The following is a 9,011-nucleotide window of genomic DNA, read 5'->3' as shown; positions in this document are numbered from 1 at the left end:
TATTCATCTTCCCAAATTATTGCATTCTCTAATAGAGCCCAAACATATTTACATCATAGGGCCATATTTCAAGCTTAGTTTTTGCAGTGTCTAGTGGGGATGAGTTCCTTGTAGATGTAAACTCCCCATTAATGGCAACGCCAATGGCCTTGGTAGAAGACAACTCTTCTTGCTTCTACCAAATAGGGTTTTAGAGACTATGAATGTTCCTAATACACTAACAAAGCTAATGATTATTGCAAGATCCATTGAAACCTCATTTCAAAGAAATCTCCTATGATGATATTCAGGTGAGACATGAAATCCTCATTTATAAAGGAGTACTTAGGTGAGAGTACTAAAGTCAAGATCAATGTGACATGAACAAAGTTTTAAAAAATAGAATTTAATATATTTATGGGTAATATACAATATAAATTTATGAGCATTATTGTTGCACGAGGAATAGTAAAGATAATAAGAACTTCCATTTCTATCCATTTCTTCATTCAATTATTTTAAGGATTGAGGTTATTAGAAATGAATATAATAGCTACTTGAACTAAGCACAACCATGTTGTTATAATTAATGTTTCCTTCCCACATTTCTAGATATTAGAAAATTAGTTATATCAACAATTATTCCAACTCCAAAAATTAAATATCTAAAATATATATTTGAAAAGTGTAATTTAATTTTTTTACCATATTAATATTTCTATGCTTTTAGTTAGTACATAAATTTTAAAAAATTAAAATTCATAAAAATTAGTTGAGATAAGTTGTCATTTTTTTATAACTATAAAAAAGTTTCTAATTCTTATTTAAAAAATATATATTCATATTTTTTTAATAATTGATAATTTTTTAGTTAATTTATAAAATAAATAATTTATTATCAATGTCCAAAAATTGACTAGGGAGAATACCACAAGTTTTGTTGTTACCCTATTTAAATGCTTTTGTACTCGTTTTTCCAAAAATATAAAAAAAGGGATAAAATATATTTTTAAGAATCATATATATGTACAAATATTGATCTCAAGAAATCATAAATTTTTATTGTAAAATAATTCTATCAATGCGATATTTAATGCATATAATCATAAAAAAGTTAATAATTTATTAATGTTACTAACTTATCCAATATAAGTACCATTCAATTAAACTTAAAAATCTAAATTTTCTTTTTCTTTTTTATCATCTAACATCAATATCTAACACTTACTATGTTAACCATTTTTTATTAAAAAATAAATAGTATTTCTACTAGTTAGTCATTGAATTTATGATGTATATTTTTATGGACTAATAATATTTGATCTTAATAAAAATTAATTAATGATAACTCAAATATCTAATTTTTTTTTTTGAAGATTACAATCTTATATAAATAATGTGAATATTAATGTATAAGTTCTTTTAAAAAATATAAGGAAGTTAGCATAATCATATTATCATGTTAACGAACTTGATTACATATATCTTTAAAGTTTATACTTTTGAAGATTGAAATATTTTTTATAAATCAATACCATAAAAATAGGATTCTAGATCAATTAATAGATTATTCAAAGTTCCATATTTGATCATATATGAAATTTGCTTGATATTATTCTTTATAAAAATGAAAAATATAAAACATATAATCTAGCTTCGAGAGTAATGAACCGTTAAGGAAAATATCCAATGTCTTTATGATATTAATGCTTTCAAACTCCAAATGATTTAACCAAATTTGTAAGTAGGAAGGTGGGAAAATCTAGGGGTGGCCATGCATTTCAAAGGATTGGCCCTAGGAAGTGTTAAGCCAACTCCTTCCTTCATGTCAATCTCTTCATCGTCATTTTCCTTCCAATCAAAGCACTAAATCATGGCAGCGAGAGTAGAGTGAATGAAATACAAGGAAAGTGAAGTTTCAGGGCACCCTCTCCTACCATTCCAAATGGTATAAGATGGAAGTGTTGACCCCTCACATCAATACTAGAACCTACATCATTGCTAAAAAATCTCTCAAGTTTAAATTCAAGAGGATTCTCCCAATTGTTTGGGTCTCATCCTATGGCCCAAATGTTAACAAAAAGTCCAATCTTTGCAAGAATAAAGTACCCTTTAATATTACAATCCTCTATGGATTCTCTCACTATTAAAGGCCCTGTAGCATGCAAACCTAAAGTCTCCTTTACTATTGCTTGGAGATAAGTCAATTTTGGAATACCCACTTCTTCAACAAGTCTTTCACTTCCCACAATAATATCTATCTCTTCATGAGCTTTTTTCATAATATGAGGATTTTTCATTAGTTCTGAGAATACCCATTCTGTTGTAATGGCTGAAGTATCAGTACTAGCAACAAATAGGTTCTACAATATTTATCAAACTTAATTAATAGAAATTCATAAAATCCTTCAAACATTTATTAAAATTAAACTCATCCTTGTAAGGATAAATCCACTATCAAAACTTTGAACCAAAAATCACACTAGTATTAAATAAAATGCAAATTAGAAACTATGTTGACATTATTAGAATGTTAAACAATACTGTTTGATTTAAAACTCATATTTAATTTTAATTAAGGTTATAAAAATATTTCTAAGTAATTATAGAAGTAGTAAATATTTTTTATTAAAATAAAGTAAAATAATTCTAAAATAACTTGTTTTTAGATTCTTTGGAAATTTCTTTAGGTTCTATGTAAGTGGAATAAATAGATAATGAATCTCTTCATTTCCATTGTCAGATATGTCATGACCATGGAAATCTTCAAAGCTAGTGTCATTAGTTTAATAAGTATCTTGGTGGTTTTGTTGGGTATTTTGGTAGTTATCCTTCTTCCTCAATCCTGAAGATGGATAATGAGGCAGACGGGAAAGTCCCTATGCAAGAAGATGACTTTGGCAAGGATGGTTTTCTAATTGTTAGGTCCTAGAATAAGGGGAGGAAAAAAAGGCCCTATAGGGATAGGAAAAAAAATGAGAGCTTTAACTAACACAAGTTGCTAGATACTTCAACCTTAGAGGAAGGGTTTCCAATAGATGTTTCTTCATGTTCATTTTGTATTGGTTGGAGAATATGCATCTAGAGACTCTATGCAACATCAAGGAGTGTCTCCAATAGGTCCTATATTATGGGATCTAGGAGACCTTGTAGATTTACATGATGATATTATTGTGGAAAACTTGGCTAAGGAGGTAAAAGCATCTAGTAAAGGGAAAGAGTCTTCTTAGGATTTTGTTTTACAAAACCAACCCATTAAGAAAGTCTCTTTTGATACTTCTTTGAGAGGTGGTCACAAAATGGATTAAGAGAAGATTAAGTCAGCTAATAAATTTTTGGTGGAATGAAGGTCTTTAAAGTCCATCGAGGCTCACTTCTCACCACTCCCATCAATGATTATTCTCTCATGGAATGTTAGGGGGTTGAATAGAACCTCTCGACAAAAGGCTATTCATGACTTGGTGGCATTTCATTTTTCAACTGTCTTTTGTACTTAAGAGTCCACTATTTAGTTGATGTCATATCTCATTATTCTTCTAGTATTTGGCATTATGGATAATGTTAGCTATTATCTCCCTAGGGTCCTCTAGAAGTATGTGTCCTTTTCCAAATACATGTAAGGTTTTCTCTCTTTGGTGGATTTCTAGTCACTCAACTTTATCTATGGTTCCCTCTAGTTTGGGTGATGGAGAGACAAGTTTGGTTACTTGTGTGTATGCTTTTTTTTATTTTCATTGTAAAATCCTTCTTTGGCCCATATTAGGTATGTTCAAGCGTGTGCTCCTTTTCTTACTTGGGTGTTACAAGGTGATTTCAAATAGATATTAAGTATAGATGAGAAAATAGGAGGGTTGGCTCATTTGGGTCTTTTCTATAAGCTCTTTCATGAGAAAATGAACCTCTTAAATTTAATCAATATTAGGTCAACTAATCATATTTTTACTTGGAATAATAAAATGGGTGGAGAAGATGCTTCTCTAAACGAATGGATATAAATGGTTTCATATTTTTGGGTGGGAGGGAGCCTAATTAAAATTTTGAAATTCTTGATTAGAGGGGTTCTAATCATTGGTTCATTAAAATTTTAGCTACTTTTGTTATAGTTCCTAAAATCCTTCTTTTAATTTCCAATCCTTTGATACCCTTCCATCCATGACTTAATGGTTTAGTGGTGGAGAGTCAATGACCCTACCTACAATTGTTACATGAAGATGAAGATTTAAGCAAAGTAAGATATTATTTGTTTCTATAGGCTACATTAATCTTAATAGACAATTTTTTGGGGAGGTTTTGAAGTTCCATGTGGAAATAAAAATAGCTGTCAAATAAATATTCTTGGTGCAAATGCATTTTTTTTTATATGGCTAGTTGTTCACAATAGATGTCTTACTTGGGATAGTTTTTAAATCTAATATTAAACCATATTAATAGATAAGTCTTCCAATTTTGAAATATATATTTTTTAAGAAACATTCAACAAACCAACAAACCAAGGACCTATTCAAAATTTAAAATACTTTAATACATATAACAAATACAACCACTTCAATTATGACAAAACAAAGTCTAGATTACATATAATGACAAGTCATCCAAAATAAAAAGAATTAACATCTATCAAAAATATCAAATAATTTTAAAAAATTCTAAGATAAAATTTAATCTTATTAAAGAAAAAACAAATACTTAGACTTATTGATGCAGGAGCATCTAGAGGTATAAGGGCAATCTTGTGTCACCCAAAAAAATGTACTTAGACTTAGTTTCTGTTTCATGTCTTTTCATTTTTGGATACCCATTTGGGTCAAATAAAGGTTCCAACTCTCACAGTTCCACTATCAGTGTGTTTGAAAATCTCAAAAAAATAGGAGCATGTAATTGGGCCATCATTTTGGTGACCTAGAAGGTGTGAATTGGCCAGATGAATGTAATTGTGATTTAGAGCATTCTAGAAAAAGAATCAGGTCAAAAGGCCCCACACTTTGAAAGTTATTGCAGTTTTTTGAGTTTTGGAGACCTCCTAAGAATGCTTCAAAGTCAGATTAGGGGCATTAAATGACCTCAAAAAGGGCCAAAAAAAGGGGGACGAGTGAAGCTGGTCCATAGGGCTATAGAGCGCTTCGAGAGCTTTTCGAAAATGTAAACAGTTCGTCAATCGGAGCTACGGTTCAAAAGTTATGCCTCCTGGAAGTTCAGTTACCGTTTTTGGATTCTTCTAGATTTGCACCGACTTCTAACGTAGCTTCTGGAACCTTCTATTTGGTCGGTGGATGCCTACTAGCACTTTCTAGAATGTACTCCTAGTCCTTAACCCTCCGGGGTCTATTTAAGGAGATTTCTGGCATTGTAAAAGGCAATTCGGCATGGAGTTTGAGAGGAGGGACTGAAAGGAGAAATTATCTCCAGATTTATGCTATTGTAAGCCCTTAGGGCATGTTTTGAAGTTTATTTCCTGTACTGTTTGTACTAGCTTATTTTCTCAGTTAATATAATTTTCCCTTTTCTGTTGTGTCTATTTGGTTCTTGGGTTGTGTCCCCATCACTTATCTATGTTTATAAATATTTTTTTTCAATAAAGAAACAAAAAATTGTTTATTATTTTTATATAAAATAATATATAATTTGTATGAGTAGTGAAGTCATTGATTCCCCTATCCATAATGATATGGTGTGATTTAGAAAATGGAATCTTGCAAATCAATAGTAGCTTAAAAAGATAAGATATGAAAAAAATGATGAAAACTATTTTAGAACAAACATAAAAAGACACAAAATAGAGCAATACAAATCTAAGGATAGAACAATCACTGATATTGATTTCTTAAAACAATTGTATCGAAAGCCATCTGATTGTTTGAACTCTTCTAAGTCAATACTTAATGTATACCTTAGAATATTTCAAATAGATGTATGAAATGAGGCATTGGCTTATGAAATAATAGTAAATTGTGTTATGTGAGAGATTTTGAATTCGAATCTAATAGCAAATAAGAAATAATAATGAATCTTTGTATTGGGTAGTTACTGGAGGGTTTCTTGTTATGTTCTTTCCTTCACGAGTCTTTAAACCAACTTATATTAATATAAATAAATATATTTAGTAGCTTTCCACTTTCGCTTTAAAAATAATAATAAAAAGAATAATAATGAATCTTGGCTTTTGAAAAAAAGGTATGAAATGAATTGTTGAGATTGAGAAACTTACTAGGATGAATGCCTTGATGTTGTCCCTATTAAGCTTCGTCTCTGCCTCCTCATTGTTGGAAATGGAGAAGAGAATTTCAATAAGATCCTTGGGCCTTCCATCATCTCCTCCATCTTCATGTTGCTTCAAGATCTTCTCCATGAAGCTATCAAATCTCGTGTGCACATCTTTCATCAGTTTCTCATACCCCTACGAATCAAGATTCCTACAAACATAAATGAAATCACCTAGATTAAACTTCCCAATCAAGAGAGAAACCTCCATCACCAGCTTCCTACATTCAATAGATCCTGCATCAGAGCTAGAGCACCTTGTGTTAGTACTAAGCCCGAATGAATTTGCATTAGAGGGCCATATTTTAGGCTTAGTTTTTGCAAGATCTAGTGGGGATGAGTTCCTAGTAGATGTAAATGACCTATCGATGGCAGAGCCAATGGCCCTAATGGAAGTAGATTCTTCTTGCTTCTACCAAACAAGGCTTTGAAGATTATGAATGCTCCTAATACACTAAGAAAGATAATGATCATTGCAAGATCCATTGAAACTTTGAAACCTGGGTCCAGAGAAATCTTTTATGGTGTTATTCATGTAAGGCATCAAATTCTAATTTATAAAGGAAAACTTGGGTGAGAGTATTAAAGTCAAGAACAATGAAACAAGAAAAAAGTTTTTTTTTAATAAAAATAGAAATGTATTTATGGGTAATATATAATATATATTTATTATGGGTATTATAGGACAAATGCTAAAGATAAGAAGAGCTTCAACTTTAGTGCATATCTTCCTTTAATAGGCCCACTCGTGCTTGAAACCTCTTTGACTTAAAGCCAAGGATTGAGGAGCATCCACACTGTCAAAATCACCCAAGTCACAATCCTGACCTCATCCCTTATGATATCAGAGTCTTGCACTCAGTAAGACTTGATCCCTAGTGGGCTCTTTGTGAGCCATTCAACTTCCCTAGTAGACCAAGGGCACATTGACTAATATATATATTTGAAAAGTGTACTCTATTTTTGTATGCCATATTAATATTTGTATATTTTTAGTTTGTACATACAAATTAAAATATTTTTAAAATAAAATAAAATTTAAAAAACATAAAAATCAGTTGAGATAAGTTGTCATTTTTTATAACAATAAAATTGTTTCCAATTCTTATTTAAAAAGCATAAATTCATTATTATTTTTAATAATTGATATATTTTAGTTTAAAAATATATTTTTATGAGATATACCAAAATTGACTAGGGAAAATGCCACATGTTTTGTTGTTATCATATTTAAATAATTTTGTACACATTTTTTCCAACAAAAAAAAATGTATAGATGATTCACAAAGAAAGGACAAAATAAATATTTAAGAATCATCTTTATGTACAAATTTTAATCTCCATAAATTATACATTAATTATATTAATGTGATATTTAATGTATATAATCATTAAAAAATAATTATTAATCTTACTAATGCATCCACTAGCTTATAGACGAGGATGCTTTTCTTTTTTGTATTAATTGTTAAATTAAAGCCTCTAGACCTCTTGGATTCCCTATATATATTACATAACATATATAAGCTAGTAGCAGTGACATGCTAAGAATTATTTGTTGGTAATTTTCATGTTCAATATTTTATATCTTATTTGTTATTAGTACTTGTCATAGGCTAAGTACTATTGTGACAATTTTTGGATTTCAGGCCTTAAACAGTGATTAAAACATTTTCGTTTCTACTGTTAAAATAATCATTTTAAAGTTTTATTATAAAATTATTGAAGTGTGTACAATATAGATGCAAGATTTTTAATTTTATAAATTTTACAAAGTATAATTTGATTGAGTGAATCCATTCACTCTTATATGAGCAGGATTTCATAGATTTAAAACTATAATACTTTTTTAAAGATATTTTTTGAAAGATATATTTTTTATTAATGTTAAATCATTTTCAATGTACTAATTTACTATATACTTCTAATATTATAATTTTTAAATCATTCAATTAAAAATGTTAAAATAATAATATATACTTTTATATTATATAGCATTTTAAGAAATATTATTATATTAAAAATATTATTATATTGATATTATAATTTTTTTATAATATAATAGTAACATATAATCAATAGAATATATATATATATATATAATTATATAATTATCAAAACTATAACTTCTCAAAAGGTTCATCCGTGTGTGTGTGTGTGTGTGTGTGCGTGTGTGTAATCAATACTATAACTATATAATAATTTGATTATTTAACATATTTTGATATATATTATAATAAATTTATTAAATTTAGATTAATTTTATATTAAGGCAAGTACTAAGTCACTTTGTGGCACTTGTTAAAATTAATTTTAAGGAAAGATTTACCATATAGTTTGGTGGTGAGGTAGTGGTTGCATTTATGTGAAAACCAAGGGTCAAATCTCATCTAGATCATTGTTAACATTAAAATCATCATTTTAGTCCATCATATTAATTATTTTATTTATTGAAAATTTGGACACCAATTTATAAATGTGAAAGTTTACTTTTAAATAGCCTTGATATTTCTCAATTTTTTCTATATATACAATAGCATAAGGATGGGCAAATAGTAAGTAAAAACTTTTATCATAAAATTTTATGAATTTTATAGGAAATTTCGTTTTGATTTCATTACGTATTATATTAATATAAGATAAATTTATGAAATGATATATTAATTTCTAATTTAGTATTACAACATGATTTTATTTGTTTCAACAAAAATAAGTATTTTTTTTTAATTTTTTGGGATATGTTTAAAGCAAGACCTGGATTTTATTTTATTAAG

The 9,011-nt window shown here is 28.6% G+C and overlaps 1 pseudogene; it reads right to left on the bottom strand.

Moving 5' to 3' along the window:
• Positions 1-1,707: 1,707 nt before the first annotated feature.
• Positions 1,708-6,772, bottom strand: LOC149564118 (cytochrome P450 93A2-like; annotated as a pseudogene).
• Positions 6,773-9,011: the final 2,239 nt, after the last annotated feature.

This window comes from Cupressus sempervirens, chromosome 4 (assembly GCF_028749045.1).
Source record: "Cupressus sempervirens isolate cs-2001-9-10 chromosome 4, ASM2874904v1, whole genome shotgun sequence".
NCBI classification, from domain to species: domain Eukaryota; kingdom Viridiplantae; phylum Streptophyta; class Pinopsida; order Cupressales; family Cupressaceae; genus Cupressus; species Cupressus sempervirens.
The sequence above is the reverse complement of the archived record's forward strand: the minus strand, read 5'-3'. Positions and strand labels throughout refer to the sequence as shown.